At 57.0% G+C, this 14,902-nt stretch overlaps 1 long non-coding RNA gene across 5 annotated transcripts in view; it reads left to right on the forward strand.

The window, feature by feature from the left end:
* The window catches only part of LOC130595102 (uncharacterized), a 47,639-nt gene extending 38,892 nt beyond the window's left edge, over positions 1-8,747 (forward strand). For 4 of the 5 annotated variants that reach the window (XR_008971221.1, XR_008971223.1, XR_008971222.1 and 1 more), the window contains exon 3: positions 631-1,041. This is a non-coding gene — a long non-coding RNA (uncharacterized LOC130595102). Of the gene's footprint in view, positions 1-630; positions 1,042-8,423 lie in introns of those variants that run through there. The other variant, XR_008971225.1, reaches the window with a different exon arrangement.
* The last annotated feature ends 6,155 nt before the right edge of the window (positions 8,748-14,902 follow it).

Here is a 14,902-nt window from a genome sequence, read left to right on the forward strand (position 1 = left end):
GGCTCTGCCCGCAGAGTCCCGGCTGCTCCCTGTGCCCTCAGCAGCTCCATCCTCTCCCAGCACATGTCTGCGTGCTCGGGGAGCAGGATGCGGCCGGTTTCCCTCGCACACGAACAGGGCACGTACACCGGCGGCTGTGGCTTCCTGGATCCCTGCTTGGGAGCTTGGGACCGCGGCTGGTTCAGTGAGCCGGGGAACACAGAAGGGGCCTGACAATGGGCACATGTGGGAGGCTTTGGGGGCTGCGTCTCTGCAGGGTTGGGTCTGACAGGGGCACAAGTTGCTTTGAAACACAGGTGAGGGAGGGACACTGGGGGTATCATGGAGAAGGCAAGACTCTCCTTGCACTGCCTCACCGTGTTTTGGTGGGAGTTCAGCATCAGAGAACTGCAGGGAGGCCTCAGTGGCAGCCCCACTGCATTCCATGGCTGTGTTTGGTCTGTGGTACAGAGTTTGGAAGCCCTGCAGTTGGCAGATCTTTGGGGAAACACTTCCCCAAGCTCTCCAGCCTTGTCTTGTTGCAGGTCCCCCTCATGGTCCCCTGAGTCCAACACTTTATGTCCCGAGCTCACAGTGTGAAGGCCTGCCACTGCTCTTACCAAGTACTTTATGTATTTTATTTCTCTGCAGCACCCACACTTGTTGGAAGCTCAGCATCCTCCGTGGCTGGAGCATTGCAAGCTCTGGGTGCAAGGCCTTGCTGGAGATGGAGACCCCATCGCCGAGATGCAGAAGTGATGCCACTGCAACAGCATGTGACGGAGCTCAGCACCGTGGTGCTGGGAGCTGAGGGCACTGCTGCAGAAAGATGGTGATGGGAGATGTGATCCTCACCAGGAAACAGCATTGTCTCTGCAGACACACCATGGCCAACCAAGGTAAACCAAGGGCATGAGTCCCTCCCCAGGCAGGTTTTGCCATCCTGGTCCTTTGTGGGACTTCTGCTGCCATCTCCTCTGGTCTCTCAGATCCTGAGTGGGGCTGATTTCATCCACACAGCAACATCAGTGCCTTGTACCCAAGGGAGGAGTCCTTGGTTTAGCAGACCAAGGAGGCCAAAGAATGGATGTTGTTCCCCAATAACAGAGAGGGTACAAGGACAAACAGCTCAGCTGAGCTCATGTGGGCTCAGGCACCTCTCAAACTAGATCCCACACTGGCAGAGCATGCCAACTGTTTGGCTTTCATACAAAACCCCCTTTTGACAGAGGTACCCCTGCTCTGAGGGCTCCAAGAAAGGTTTACCAAGGGTATTTGCTGTCTTAGACCCCAGGGCAATGTTGACCAAGCTGGAACTGGGGAACTTCCCTGTTGCCATCCGGGATCACTAGTGAGGAAAACGCATCCAACCCGCCGAGTATCCCCTGGTGCCTCCTTTCCAAGCATTAAAAGTGCTAATTAAACCTGAGCTGAGCTCTGGTGTCTGCAGGGATCAGTTGTCTTTCCCAGCAGACTGGTCCTGAGCCTCTGCGGGGCCAGTCCCTGGTGCCATCCACCAGTGGGGAAGGTCACTTGGCCCTGCTGCTCTTTGCACCCTAAGTGTGAAGATGGGTGGTGCTGGGGATAAGCCCAATGGGCTCATCTGCACGACAGCCCCACAGACAGTGGGGTGGCATCATCACCACCTCCAAAACTGGGTACGGGAGAGACAGCGCAGAGGAGCTCTCCTCCCGACCTCTTCCCCTCCGAGGTATTTGGAGCTGGCTCTCACCAGAGCCGGGGTGGGCACGGGGTGGTGTTTCCAGCGGATGGCAGGAATTCCTGACTCTCTGCCAGCTCTGGGTGTTAATTCCCTCCTGTGAGGCTCGGCCGCATCCCAGACCTCCAAAGGCACAAAAGCCCCTTAGAGGGCAAAGGGCTTGAGAGGGGAAGGGGTAACGCCCCCAGTGGGGGTGAGGAAACAGGATGGAGGAGAGGAGGGATGATTTTATCGCTGTGATTTTGCACGAGTGACCTCCCGTCATTTCCTGACCCCCAAGGGAGCCGGGGAGCTGCCGGAGCAGCGTTCGTCAGGGTCCCCCAAGCAGGAGAAGGTCCCCAGCTCTATGGGCCACATCCCTGTTGCTCAGAGGAGGCGTGCTCATCCCCCAGGCTCTGGTGATGCTGAGGTGTCTCTCTGACCATCTGCCACTGGCCTGGGGAGCAGCTCCACGGGCACTCACAGCCCAATGCTGCCCGCTGGGGAAGCTCCCCCTCCACCAGGCACCTCCCCAGGGCTCCTCAGCCCTGCACCCCATAACCTGGGCTTGCAGGGAGAGCTGAGCTCAGCGGGTGCACCCCAAAACCAGCCAAGGACCCCGGGGTTGGGCCGGGAACTGCTCACACACTGTGGCCACCTCGCTCCAAGCAAGCTCTTTGCTGCCTCTCGCTGTGAGGGCACCCGGGGCTGGGGGCTTGGGGTGATGGAGGACCCTCCGAAGAGCCCCTTGTGCTGGAGGGAGACCAGCTCTGTGCCGGCAGGGTAGGGTTTTTTCTTCCTCGCTCTTTGTTAAGCTCCCTTTCAGCTGAAATGGCAATGCCTGGGTGTTCTGAGCTGACAATAATTGCTGCAGTCTAGACACTGTCTGGTATGAGGCAGGGGAATCAAAGAGGCCCCTTCTCTCACTGCGACTTTCACACATGCTCCCTTGCTCGGGCTCCTTCCTTCTCCCTCTCCCATGTTCCCTTGGTCTTTGCTGCCTTCTTTTTTTTCTCTCCCCTTGCTCCCCTCTATCTGCCTCTCGCAGAGATGGAGGAGAAGCGTCAGCATCTTCCCCCCCACGCTCTCCCTCTCTGCCGTCTGTTCCTCTCTCCCGCTCCCCCTTCTCCCTCGCTTGCTCCTTCTCTCATCTGTCTCCTCTCTCCTTCCTCCACTCTTACCTTTATGCTATTCCCTTCCTCCCAAAGTTAGCAGAGAAGCAGGAGGGGGGGCTGGCAGTGCTGGGAAGTTAACTCCTTCCTTGCCCTCTCGCAGGCTCTCCTCCCCATCCAGCTCCTCACTGGGGTCCAGGGTGCCCCGGCTGCTTTGGGGCGCTGGGCTCCTCTCTGCAGCCCAACCCCATGCTGGGGCTGTGGCATCAGCCCTGTGAGAGGTTGGGTCGGTGTCTGTCGGGGTTGGAATTGGTTGATGCAGCCTGGCTGGGATGAAGGGGGCTGATGCAAACACCTTCCCAGCACTGGGAACCGAGGGCAGGATCTTTGCTCTCCCCTTGCCTTCCCCACAGCCACGAGGGACCACATCCTTGGGGATGTAGGTTGCTCCTTCCAGGGCTGTAGCAAGCCAAAAGGAGATGGTTTTTCCACCCACCCAGACCTCGGAGCAGCTTGCTGTGCTGCGAGAAGGGGAGATAAATCTGAGCTCGCACATGGGTTGCAGCAATGCTGCTGCCTTAGGCTGAGCTCAGCCACCCTGGCACTGCCCCATGCCTGCTGTGGGCTCTGGCCAGGTCGTGTCCCACTGGCATGTCACTCAGGAATTAGGCCTTTCTGCTGTAATGCTGTTAACAGCTCGTTTCTAGCTCACCCCTGGACTTGTATTGACCTCTGATCCCTGTGCAAAAGACCCTTTTTCTGTAAAGCCCAACAGAGAAGGCCAGGTTTTGGTTCATGTGAGATCTCATTGCAGGGAACACACCATAAATGCTTTGACAAGGGAGGAAACTGAGGCAAAAGAGAGGGCCGTGAGCCTGAGGGTCAGGCTGCCGAGGCCAGAGCTGCTGTGGGACCACTCAGCTCCCCTCTGTAGGACCCAAATTTAGGGCCACACAATTAGAGCCTCTCACTTGGTCACCCTTGGGCATGAGCGAGCAGCTCTCTGTGACCTCCAGCATCTCGGTGCTGCCGTGCTGCTCGCTTACCACGGAAAAGTCACATTAGGAAAGTATGTGATGTATTTTTAACTGTCTATAATGCAATTTAACAGCTGGAAAGGAGGAAAAAAAATCCAACCCCATGCAATCAGCCAGATCTCTGCTGTCCACAAGCGAAGGCTCGGTGGACTCAAGGGGGTTTTTGGTCTGGTTGGAGACCTTGTTTGGGAAAAGAGCAGGGAAACAACCTCATCCTTGAGACAGGCTGTGGCTCAAGGAAGGCAGTGAGTGCAGGATGGAGGCCAGAGGACCCAACAGCGCCCAGCGTGACACGCTTGTCCCCAAAAGCCACTGTGCTGCCTGCATCTGTAGATGCTGCTTCCCCAAAGAGCTGGGTGTCTTGGCTGTGCTTCAGCGTTGGGATTCTTTGCATGCTCTGGCAACGAGGTTTACAGTGGGGGTTTCTGGGAGCCGGGCTCTTCTAAACATCTGCTCCGCACTGGAGGCAATAACATGGGACACGTTGGCCCCTGCTGTGCCCAGTCCCGGGTTCCTGCAGTGCTTCCAGGACTGGATTTGTTATGGATGTGGGTCCTGCCTGCCTGCACCACCACCACCCTCCTTCCCTGCACTCTCCCCATCCACCCCTCCAGCCAACCACTAGCACCTTCTGCTGTGTGCAGGGAGGGAGCATGGCAGGGCTGGAGTAGGAACAGGATGCTCGTGGCTTCCTGCCTTCCCTACTCACATCCCAGGGCAGCATCTGCATCCTGTGCACTGAGATCCGGGTAGTGAGGGCTGGAAACAGCTCCGTGCCATCTAGGTAGGTGTGCTCCTCCACCACCAGTAATGGGTCCCTAACAGAGCTGATCCCTAATGGGAACCCTGTGGGGCATGGGAGCTCTTTGGGCAACAGCAGTAGGGCTTATTTTACCCATCATTTCTAGCTCAACCCTGGACTTCTGTTGACCTCTGATCCCTGTGCAAAAGGCCCTTTTTCTGTAAAGCCCAATAAAGAATGCCAAGTTTTGGTTAATCTCGTTGCAGAGGGCAGACCTGGGCTGTTCTGGTTGGTCTGCTGCCTCCAAACAGCTGGATGTTTTAGGGGGGCAAGTTTGCTGCCATCATTGGTGTTACTCCTCTATGGACTTCTCCCAAGCATAGGCCCCAAGGCACAGAGGAAGGGAATGAGACTGGCTCCAGCCCCATCCCAGGGGACACCCCTGTGGCAAGGCCCATGTGAGGAGCAGTTTGGGGGCTGGAAGCTGCCAGCAGCTGGTTCCTATATTCAGGCCTTTGCACACACACACACACACACACACACACACACACACACAGAGTAAAATCAAGCCATGGGATGGGGATGGGGCTCAGTGGTGGGGGGGCTCTGGTGAGCACTCAGAGGATGTAGGACCTGCCAATGCTCAGAGCTGCTGCTTTTTGCACACCTTTGGCAGGGGTGATGTGAAGTTATGTGGAGTCTCCTTGGACTGGGGTGTATCCCACTGGGCAGAGCATCGCTGGGCTTGGAAAGGGCTGACAGTGGGAGAGCAAGCGGAAATGCAGGCATAGGGAAGGGAAACAACTCGCTGAAGGTCATCCCTGGGCCAGCAGCAGAACCAGGAATAAAATCCAGGTGTGCTGAGCTGGTCCTGGGGTTGTATTCACACATGTGCTCGTCTTAACACTGCTGTCCCGGGGCAGGAGCTGCTCATGGTAGGAGTAGTTTCCTAAAGCCACCAGTACCTTCCGGAGCCATGCCACAGGCTGCAGGGCTGGTTTGCATCTTAAACAAAGAGAGGTCTGGCTATTTGGGGTCTCCTTTTCCCTCCCAGCATCTTCCAAGCCCTGCTGAGTAGATAAGGAATGCTGTTGGATGCTGGCTGATAAGGCAGAGTGGTTAAAAACACTGCCTTTATTTGGAAGCTTATCTCCAAATCCTAATGAAAACAGACACAGAGGGAAGCCGGGGACAGCGGGGAGGGAGGACTCACACCCCAGCACTGCAGGGACTGGGATGGGTGGTGCTGAGCAAGGGGATCTGGTGGGGTTTGGAGTCTGAGTGGCTGCTGCACATGGTGAGGGTGAGATTGAAAAGCTTTGGGGCAAACCCAAGGAACCAGGGCAAGACCATTGGGTGCCAAGAGCCTGCAGAGGCAGCTGTGGTCCCCTTGGAGCACCCCGAATTGGGGATCCTCCCTAGTTTGTTCTTTTTCCTTTAGTGAGGGGCTCGGTGAGGAAGAAAAACCTTGAAACCAAGGAAACAAGGGAGACAAAAAGGAAAATGTCGGCTCCTGCAAGGCAGAGCGAGCTGGCTCCAGCACCCTGGGGTGAGGGTGGGTGCTGCCCCTGCTGCCCTGAGCCCCCCTCCATGGCTGGGGGCAAGAAGGTGACCAGGGTGAGATGCACTAAGGTGAAAGGAAGGTTCTTGTGCAGGGAGGGAGAACCCTGAAGGGTTCTGAGCTGCTCAGGAGGAGACTGCTTTGGTGCCAGAGGGATGGTGGAGGAGGTGAGCAGAGGTTTTAGGGGATGCTGTGAGGCAGGGGGCAGCTATGGCGGGCTCAGCAATCCCACAAGGACCTGGACTTTCCAGACACCAAAATAATATTCCCAGACCCAAACTTATGGGGTAATGAGGCTGGGAAAAGTGGCGATGAGACGTGTGCCTGTGTGTGGATGTAGTCGTGGCTGTGCCAAACCCCATAAATCACAGCGGTGCGGAGCGAAGCTCCATCGAAGGAAATTCCTCCTTGGAATATTGGGATGTTTCCCCTCAACAACCTCAGTTTTCCACACCAAGCCATAGAGAAGTGGGATCTTGATTACAGCAAGTGCAAAACCGGACCGGGGAGCCTGGTGTCACGCGGGAGGGGTTCAGTGCCCTGCAGCCCACGGTGATGGGGCTGATCCAGAGCGGTGCTAAGGACTTAGGGATGCTCACCGCCATCACCCCAGCCTTCTCTCTTGTTCCCCACATCCGTGGCCATCCATGCAGGCCCAGCTCGGCTGTGCTGGGGGGAGTGTAAGCTGATATTTCCCTGCGCGTCCCCCCGAGGGTTTTTTCCATTACAGAGGCAGAGCGGAGCCGCCGCTCGCCGGCTCCCCCGCCTGCAACCTCTGGCACCGCTTTTCCAGCGGCACATTGTGCAAATGTAACCTTTCAGCGAGCCGCTCCTACGGCAGGAAGCCGGGGGGCTCCGCTCCTGCCAGGAACGCAGCCGGCGCGGAGCTGGAAGGCAGCCCGTTAATCAGAGCCGGCTGACAGCGAAGCACACATCCTGGGCAACAGATTCCTGCTCCCTCTCCATCGCCTTCCCGCTCCCGCACGCCGCAGCGGCGTGCTCTGCCCTTCATCCACAGCCTCATCCTCTCTTCCTGACCACCGGGATCGTGCCCGTGCCAAGCGGGAGGTGCCCACGGTGCTTGGTGCGAAGCCAGTTGGGGACCATGAGGAGGGGATTGGTTGTGGAGGGCAATGGCGACCATGCATCATGCCCGTCGCCGGCTGGGATGCTCAGGGATGCTCTGCTGGCACATAGGACCCATGTGTGGCTATGGTGCTGCCCAGGACACATTGCCGGGTCCCCCGTGCAATGACACCTAGCCAGGGACTCCCAATGACACTGTGGTTAGGGCTATGCCAACCTCTTGCTTTGAGCATGGTGGCAGCACTTTGAGGCTGCACCGTGCCCACCTTTTGCCTGCTGTAAATCCAAATGGGAGCTTTTATCTTCCCCATGGGCAGCAAAGATCTCAGAGGGGGCTTCTCCTCCATTTGTGCCCGGCTTTGGGCACACCAGCACATCCACACCAGTGGGAGCCGCTGCCCCTCGGGAAGGGTTTATCGCTGGCTCATGTCCATGGGGCCACAGCAGCTCAGTAGGGCTCAGTGCGGTATCTTGGGTGTGCAGGGCCTGGCAGCTTCTCCCCGGGCTGAGTCAGAGCCCAAGACACCCAGGGCTGCATCCCCAGTGGATGCATTGGCCGAGGCAATGGCTGGTGGTGGTGCCAGCTTGGGTGGTGTTCCGCAGGTGCCAAACACACCCTGGTGCACAGGTAAAGCCCAGTGAGGAAAAGAGGGTTGAAGAAACCCAGTCGTTGCTTTTACCCATGCAACAGGCTCCCTTTGGTGCCGGAGGAGTGCAGGGCAGCGCTGGTGTCCAGCACCGCTGCACTCTTGCTTTGGGCTTGCCAGGAGTGAAAGGCCACCGAAAATGGTCACATCCAGCTCGGTTCCTCCCCAGCTGCTCCCACGCCTGCAGGACCAAGTGCTGAGGCTTTTCCTGCCCAGCAAAGTCCTCTTGGGAGCACCAGGGATCCCTCCAGCCAGGGACTGCCGCAAGGTGCTGTGACTTTGGGGTAGGATTTATCCCCCTTCTAATTGCAAATGGCTAAACCTCAGCCGTCTAAGCAAGGAGGGGGTTTCTGTGCTCACAGGCATGGCCGAGCAGAGGTGCAGGGGGCACTTCATCTACTCCTGGGATGGGTTTTGGCTGAGGATGAGGGGTTTGATTTCTGGAGCCTGCCTATGGGTGCGAGGACTCTTCCAACCACCCTCAGGCTCATCCCTGGCGCGGTTGATGGGACCGGCGCTGCAAACCCTGCCTGTATTTCTCATGTCTGATTTCTCCCCAGGTTCAAAGCACTCAATGTGCTGCATTGTAGCATCTGTTTTTGTGGTATTTCCATCCCAGCTGGAAGCAGGAGGCACTTGAAATTCAGAGATGGGGGAAAAAAAAATAACAGATCTGGTGAGATTGTGTCTTCCTGCCAAATTCACCAAACCTGGGATGCGGGGAGAGCCCTGCCGCAGACGCAGCATCCAACGCTTCCCCTCTTCCTTGCTTCCTGCTCATCCCAAACCATCCTCTCATCCCTAACTCACTCTCAGGACGCTGCACAAAGCCTGACCCTGCTGTTGGAGCCGGGGACGGGCAGATAGTGCAGTCACCGAATGTATTTCACCTTTTCCTCTGGTTGCGGATTGTCCGGGAGCAGATGGCGATTTTCTCAAGTGTATCCGTTATTCGAAGTCACTCACTGAGACAGCGATGGCTCAAACAAATCCCAGGCCCCCTGCAAAGCCATCATTTGGTCTTTCCATCTGCCCAGGCGCCGCTGCCGCCGTGGGCTCGGCTTCCGCCGGCGTGCCGGAGGGAAGTGGGAAGCAGGAGAGCCCCTGGATGGGCTCAGCGCCGCACCTACCCCTTCATCCCTAAGCAGAGCCCATGGAGTGCAAAGCTCTGCTCTGTCAGGAGCGGTTGGGAGCCACATCCCAGCTTTGTTTAGGGGGTTTGGGGGCTGTGCAGGCTTGTCCACACAGTGCCTGCCTGTGCCAGTGCTGGCGTGAGGGGAACTCACTGGGAGAGTGCCCAGTTACAAACTGGGAAGCTGTTTCTCATGAGAGGATCCCCGGGCTGTTCCTGCTGCACCTCCCTGCCTGGTGGGGAGGAAATGGGTGCTTTTAGGGTTGGGAAACACCAAAACAGCCCCGGGAGACCTCATGTGGTCCTGGGGACCCACAGGCTGGTGTCAAAGGCAGGGCTGGAGGCACCCGGGGTTTGTCCACGCAGGGATGTGCCCAGCTTTGGGTGATGGACTTGACAAAAGGACCTGCAGAAGCAGCCTGGGTCATAGCCCTCCCAGTGCTGGGGGCACCTTGGTGGGAAGCCTGGACAGGTCCATGAGGGTTGGGCTTTGCCTGGCCGGCTTCTGCCAACCTCTTTTGGTGCCTCTGAGGGACCTGTGTGCCCGCAGCTGTGCTCCGGCTGCTCCGGGAAGGGGCCAGGAGCAGGTTTTGATCCAGCACCAGGATAACGCCCTCCCCTTAAAATATCAACCCAGTGTAAGTGTGAGGATGGAGAGGAATGGGGAGGAACACGTGAGTTCCCAAGCTCACTCAGCCCAGCAGTCGGTCCCTGGCGCTGGGGCATCCTCAGCTTAACCCACCCAGAGACAGGCTGAGCCGGGGGAAGCTCCCTCCTCCCGGCTGGATTTGCCTTTTCTTAACTTCCCATCTTCTCTGTTTTCCCTCCCGGAGGGGACCCAGGGGTATGAGGCCATGCCGAGGGCACTGGGGGGCTACAAAGGCTTCACTTTGAAATGCAGTTTCCTTTCCCCTCTCCACCTCCCCTGGGCTAAACAAATACCCCCCGGCTGGGAGATGCCTCCTGCATCCCACAGGCTTTTGTTCGCAGGCTTTTGTCCGGGCCTGGGGAAGGGGCCGGGACCCCCATTCTCACCAGGGACACCCATCTTTAGGGTGCTGGGATGCTGAGGGGGAAGGAGGAGGTGAGAGCTGGCTGTGCCCCTGGCCACTTTAATTGCACCCCGTGGAGGGATCGTTTCAGGTCGTTGTTTTGTGGGGTAAAAAAGTCGGTGGATAAAACCCCTATAAAAGCTCCAGCAACCCCAATGTGACCAAAGAGATCAGTGCCAGCCTCAAACCCCCATCACTGCCAGTGAATCCCTTGCTCTGTGCAAAGGGAACACCTCAGTTAAATCAAAGGTGAGGCTCCAAATGAACCCACTGGAAACCAAACCCCAGCTTTGCCCTGGGGCGAAGCATCTCTCTGGTGACATTTGGAGGATAATGGGGTTGTTTGAAATGTCCCTGTTCCTGCATCACAACAAGGAAATAAGTACCCTTTTTTGTTGTGGAAGCTGTGGAAGTGTCCCTGGGATGGGCAGAAACCATTTGCCCAGCCTCAGAGCTCCCTTCATGCCCCTTGCCCTGCAGGGCCAGGCGGCCAGTGCTGGTCCAGCCTCTCCAATGGCTGCGGCCAGGGATGTGCAGAACCTTTCCAGGCAACAAAAGCTGCCTCATTTCCCGCTGTTCTCCACCATGGCCACACTATTAGGAGGTAGAAATGGCCTCAGGACACCCTGACCCCAATCCCTGTGGTGGGAAATGGATATGGATGGGGGGCAAAGGGTGAAAGCGGAGGGGGGAAGGTCCCATCCTGCATTGGGCAGCTCCCTTTTCTCCCACTGATGTCTCCATTACATGCAACTGGGTGGGCGAAACCTCCTTGGGGAGCAGCTTTGGAGCCGACACAAGCACCGGGACCTCATCACCTTGAGATGCTGAGCCCCGGGATGCTGAGCCCCGGGATGCTGAGCCCCGGGATGCTGAGCCCCGGGATGCTGAGCCCTGGGATGCTGAGCCCCAGTGCGAGCGGAGGCTGCTGCGGGAGAGCAGCCCCAGCGCTGTGCCTGTCACCCAGACAAGAGATCAATAACTAATTTCAGTGCAGCAGCAGCACAGGGCTTTTTCCAATAATTGTGAGGCAGCGGTGGGGAATGAGGCTCTGAGCCCCGCTCCGCTCCCGATCAATGCCCGCGCCGCCGGGCCAGCAGGAAAACTCATTTTTCTCCTTTTCTTCCTTCTCTCCTGCCTCCTCCTGCTCCATCACTCCTCCTCCTCCCAGTGTGGCGCTGGCTGAGCCCAGGGCTGTGTCCTCCCGCCGGGCTCGGGCTTTCCCCGTGGTGGTGGTGATGGCTGAGCCTCCTGTGCTGGCTCCACAGCCCTCACCTGCAGAGCATCAGTCCCAGCAGCTCAGATCAAAGCAGCAGGGGTGGCTTCTTCTTTCCCTGATGGAATCAGGGGCTCCCAAGGGTGCCCTGGCTACTGTGCTGGGGCTTTTGGTGGCCCATTGGTGGTGATGTAGTGCAAATATAACCCTTATTTTTATAGTGATGCAGAGGGATATCTCTAGGGTTTCATCCCTTGAGTGGCTGGTCTGGGCACAAACCCTCCTGAGTTTCTCCCATCACTATGCTCTATCCCTTGTGCCTCAGTTTCCCCCATATGTATCTATAATAGATGGGGCTGAGAATATTCTTCCCACAGCATTAGGAGCCATCATGGGCTCCACGTCCAGGGCAGAAGGTGCTGCTGGTGCCCACTCACAGGGCAGTGATTGGTTTTGGGGTCCCCAGGCTGATCTGAGGGTCCTATTGGTCCATGCACCCAGAGAGCAGCAGGGAGCAATCCCTAGGATTGAGTCGGTGGGCACCTTTGGATCTCTCCAGTATCTCCAGTGGGTTATGGATGAGATGCTGCATGAGGAAGCCTCAGCAGTGGGTTTGTCACCGCAGCATCTTCCAAGCCCGTCAAAGCACAACACCCCGTGCAGGCAGCAGCAATGCAGCCCCTTCTTCCTTCTCCCTGATTTAAGACCCCTCTCCCTGATTCCCCAAGAGCATCCCCATGGATTAAAGACGCCATCTCTGCGGAGCACCAACTGCTGCCTGCATAGTTCCAAAGTTCTATTACTTGCCTATTACAAGGCTGACATCTAAGCAGTGGCTTCAAACCTCCATGGCACAGGCCCTGGGACACGTCTGCTTCCGTGTGCAGGGACTACATGTGCATGTCCACACCAGAGCTGTTGGCATTTCAAGATGCTTTTTGGCTTCTCAATCTCAGCTCAAGAGCTGGTTCCCCCTCAGGCGATGCCATTCCCAGATTCTGGGGGTCCCCAAAGAGGGATTAACCCAGAGAAGGGTTTGAGGTGCCTTGAGGAGTTGGGGTGAGGGCAGTTTGGGGGGGGGGTTCAGCCCTGCTGAGGCTCCACCTTCACACTGGGGCATGGGGATGCTCATGGGATTTGGGGTTTATGTGCAACACCTACTGTTGGGTGCAAGCAACAGCTTCCCAATGAGCACACACGTGTGAGCACACCCATGGGGCCAGGAGCATCCCTGTTTGTCCTCACAGAAAACACAGTGCTTGGTGGTGACCATGGCCAAGACGTGGCTCCGTGGCTGCAGAATTGGCCACTTCCACCCTCTCCCAGTTTCTGTGCCCTTGGGGCTCTTGCTCCCAGTTCCCCTCCATCCCTGGGGTTCCCAGTGCTGTGGTTTGGGGGGGCAGAAAGGGGTCGTTGGGAGCCCCCCACGGCTCCTTTAAGAAACCCACAACCGGCTCCAGAAACCAGCTCAAGGTCACAGCAGGAACCTGCGGACTTGGCAGGGAGAGGAGGGAGGAGGGATGGAGGAGGGAGGAAAACAGCCGAGATCAGAATGAAATCACAGCCAGGGAGAGGGCAAGGCCGGAGCGCAGCGGGAATGTGGGTGCAGCAGAGCGGGGCCTGCAGGGGGGTCCCACCCATGGGTGCCCCCCAGTCCCAGCGTGGACCCTCGAGGCTTTGCCGTGTCCCCCAACACAGAGGCCTGCGCCCTCCTCGGTGCCCTCCAATGTGCCCATGGGGGTCCAAGACCCCGTGTGCCCCCAGCGCCATCCTGGGAATGCCAGAGTCACATCCTTCCCATGGGAATTCCTGCCTTTCCCAGCTCTACAGGAGCAAAGCAGGAGGGAGCTGCTGGCAGGAGGGTCAGATCCTGCATTCCCAAACTCTTACCTTGTTTTCCTTTTAAAGCAGCAGCTCCTCAAGTCCCGTGGTCACTGCTGAGTCTCTGCCTTCGTTTCAGGCCAGGAGGGACCTCCAGAGCCGTCCTTGCTGGAGAGAAGAGGAGGGGAAATAGGTCTTTAAAGGCCCCAAAATTGTGAATTTAATAAAAAACAAATAGAAACCCTCAACATTGAATTCTGTTGAGTTTTGGTGTTGAAATGAATCTCAGAATTCCGCGTGCTCAACTTCCCCGCTGGGCCGGTAAAGCCAAGGCACCAGAGATGAAGAGAAAGACGCTGTTCAAGCCAGGATGCTCACAACAGGGTTAGGGTTAGCCCACCTGAGACCAGGGGCCTGATCCTGCCCCACAGGCTGCAGCCCATTCCCCATGCAGGGACCCTTATGCGGGAGCTTTGTGGGCACAAGCAAGGCTCCTGGACACAGACCCTGGCAGGGTGGCTGTGGTGAGGCTGGGGCTGAGCTCAGCTCACCCTGGGCTTGGTTTGGCAATGCCCAATCGTGATTCTCATCAGCAGAATCAATCTGTGGAGCTCTTTTCCCTTCCTCCCCCTCCCCTCTCTCTGCTCTCTGCCTTGTGCAGAGTTTGAGCATTGCTCCCAGGAGCTCAGCACTGTTAACATCCATCCCCAATGTGTGTGAGCATCGCCAAGCGCAGCTGGTGCTGCCAGCTCCGGTACCCGACCCCGCTGCACTGGGGGGCTGAGCATCAACCCGGGGGGGGGACGACCCCCTCTGCCACTGGGATGCGTGGGCACTGTGGATGAGGGATCCTTTGCTGGAGCTTTGGCTTTTCCAGCAGATGAAAACTGAGGGGCTCTAGGGAGAGCCCCAAAGCAAGAGCACGGCCAAGTCTTGCAAGGGTTGGTGCTTTGAGTCACACAGATTGGTGACCCAGGCCCTTCCTAGACTCACAGGGGTTTGCAGGGCTTACGTTTCATTAATAGAGGTTAACTAACATTCTTCTTCTATTTCTTCTTCTTTCTATTATTATTATTATTATTATTATTATTATTATTAAAAATGTTATTAAACCTTGCAGACCAGGCTGCCTCCCCCAGCAACAGCATCTGGGAGCCACATTCAGCACAGCCCCATCCAGCTGCAGCCTGGCTATTTCTTTTTCCTCTTCCTCTTCTTCCTCTTCTTCTTAATCTTCATCTTCATCTTCATCTATCTTCATCTTCATCTTCTTCCTTTTCTTCTATTATTATTGTTATTTCTATATTTCAATACAGTTTAATGTATTTATTATAATTTAATGTAATTAAATCTTGCAGCCGAGGGTGCCTCCCCCCACAACAGCACTGGGGAGCCAGAGTCAGCACAGCCCCATCCAGCCTCACGGTGCTGGCCATGGCCCCTCTCTGTACGCTCCAGAGGTCTGTGTGCTATAGATCCGTGTGTGATGTATGAACCTATACGGGAAGCAGCCTGTGCTGAGACTTTGCTTTCTTTGCTAAGCTGAGGTCTGAAGGGGGCCCAAGAGCTCCAGCAACGGGGAAGGGAGGAAATACAGAACCTGATGGGTTTAACAACGCTTGGCTGGAGTACAGTGGGGAGCAGCATTGGCTGCGAGGTTCCCCAGAGCCTTTTTGACCCCTATTTTGGGCTCTTCTCTGCAGCCCTCCAGCAGCAGTGCTAACCCACACGTGCATCTGCAGGGATGCTGATGGGCAGCCCGTGCTTGTGTGCAGGCACCAAAGCCCACGAGCGCCCACCACACTGAACCATTTCCTT

This window comes from Pezoporus wallicus, unplaced genomic scaffold (genome assembly GCF_028554395.1).
Source record: "Pezoporus wallicus isolate ANWC-B61680 ecotype Strahan unplaced genomic scaffold, APGP_CSIRO_Pwel_v1 contig_8013, whole genome shotgun sequence".
NCBI lineage: Eukaryota > Metazoa > Chordata > Aves > Psittaciformes > Psittacidae > Pezoporus > Pezoporus wallicus.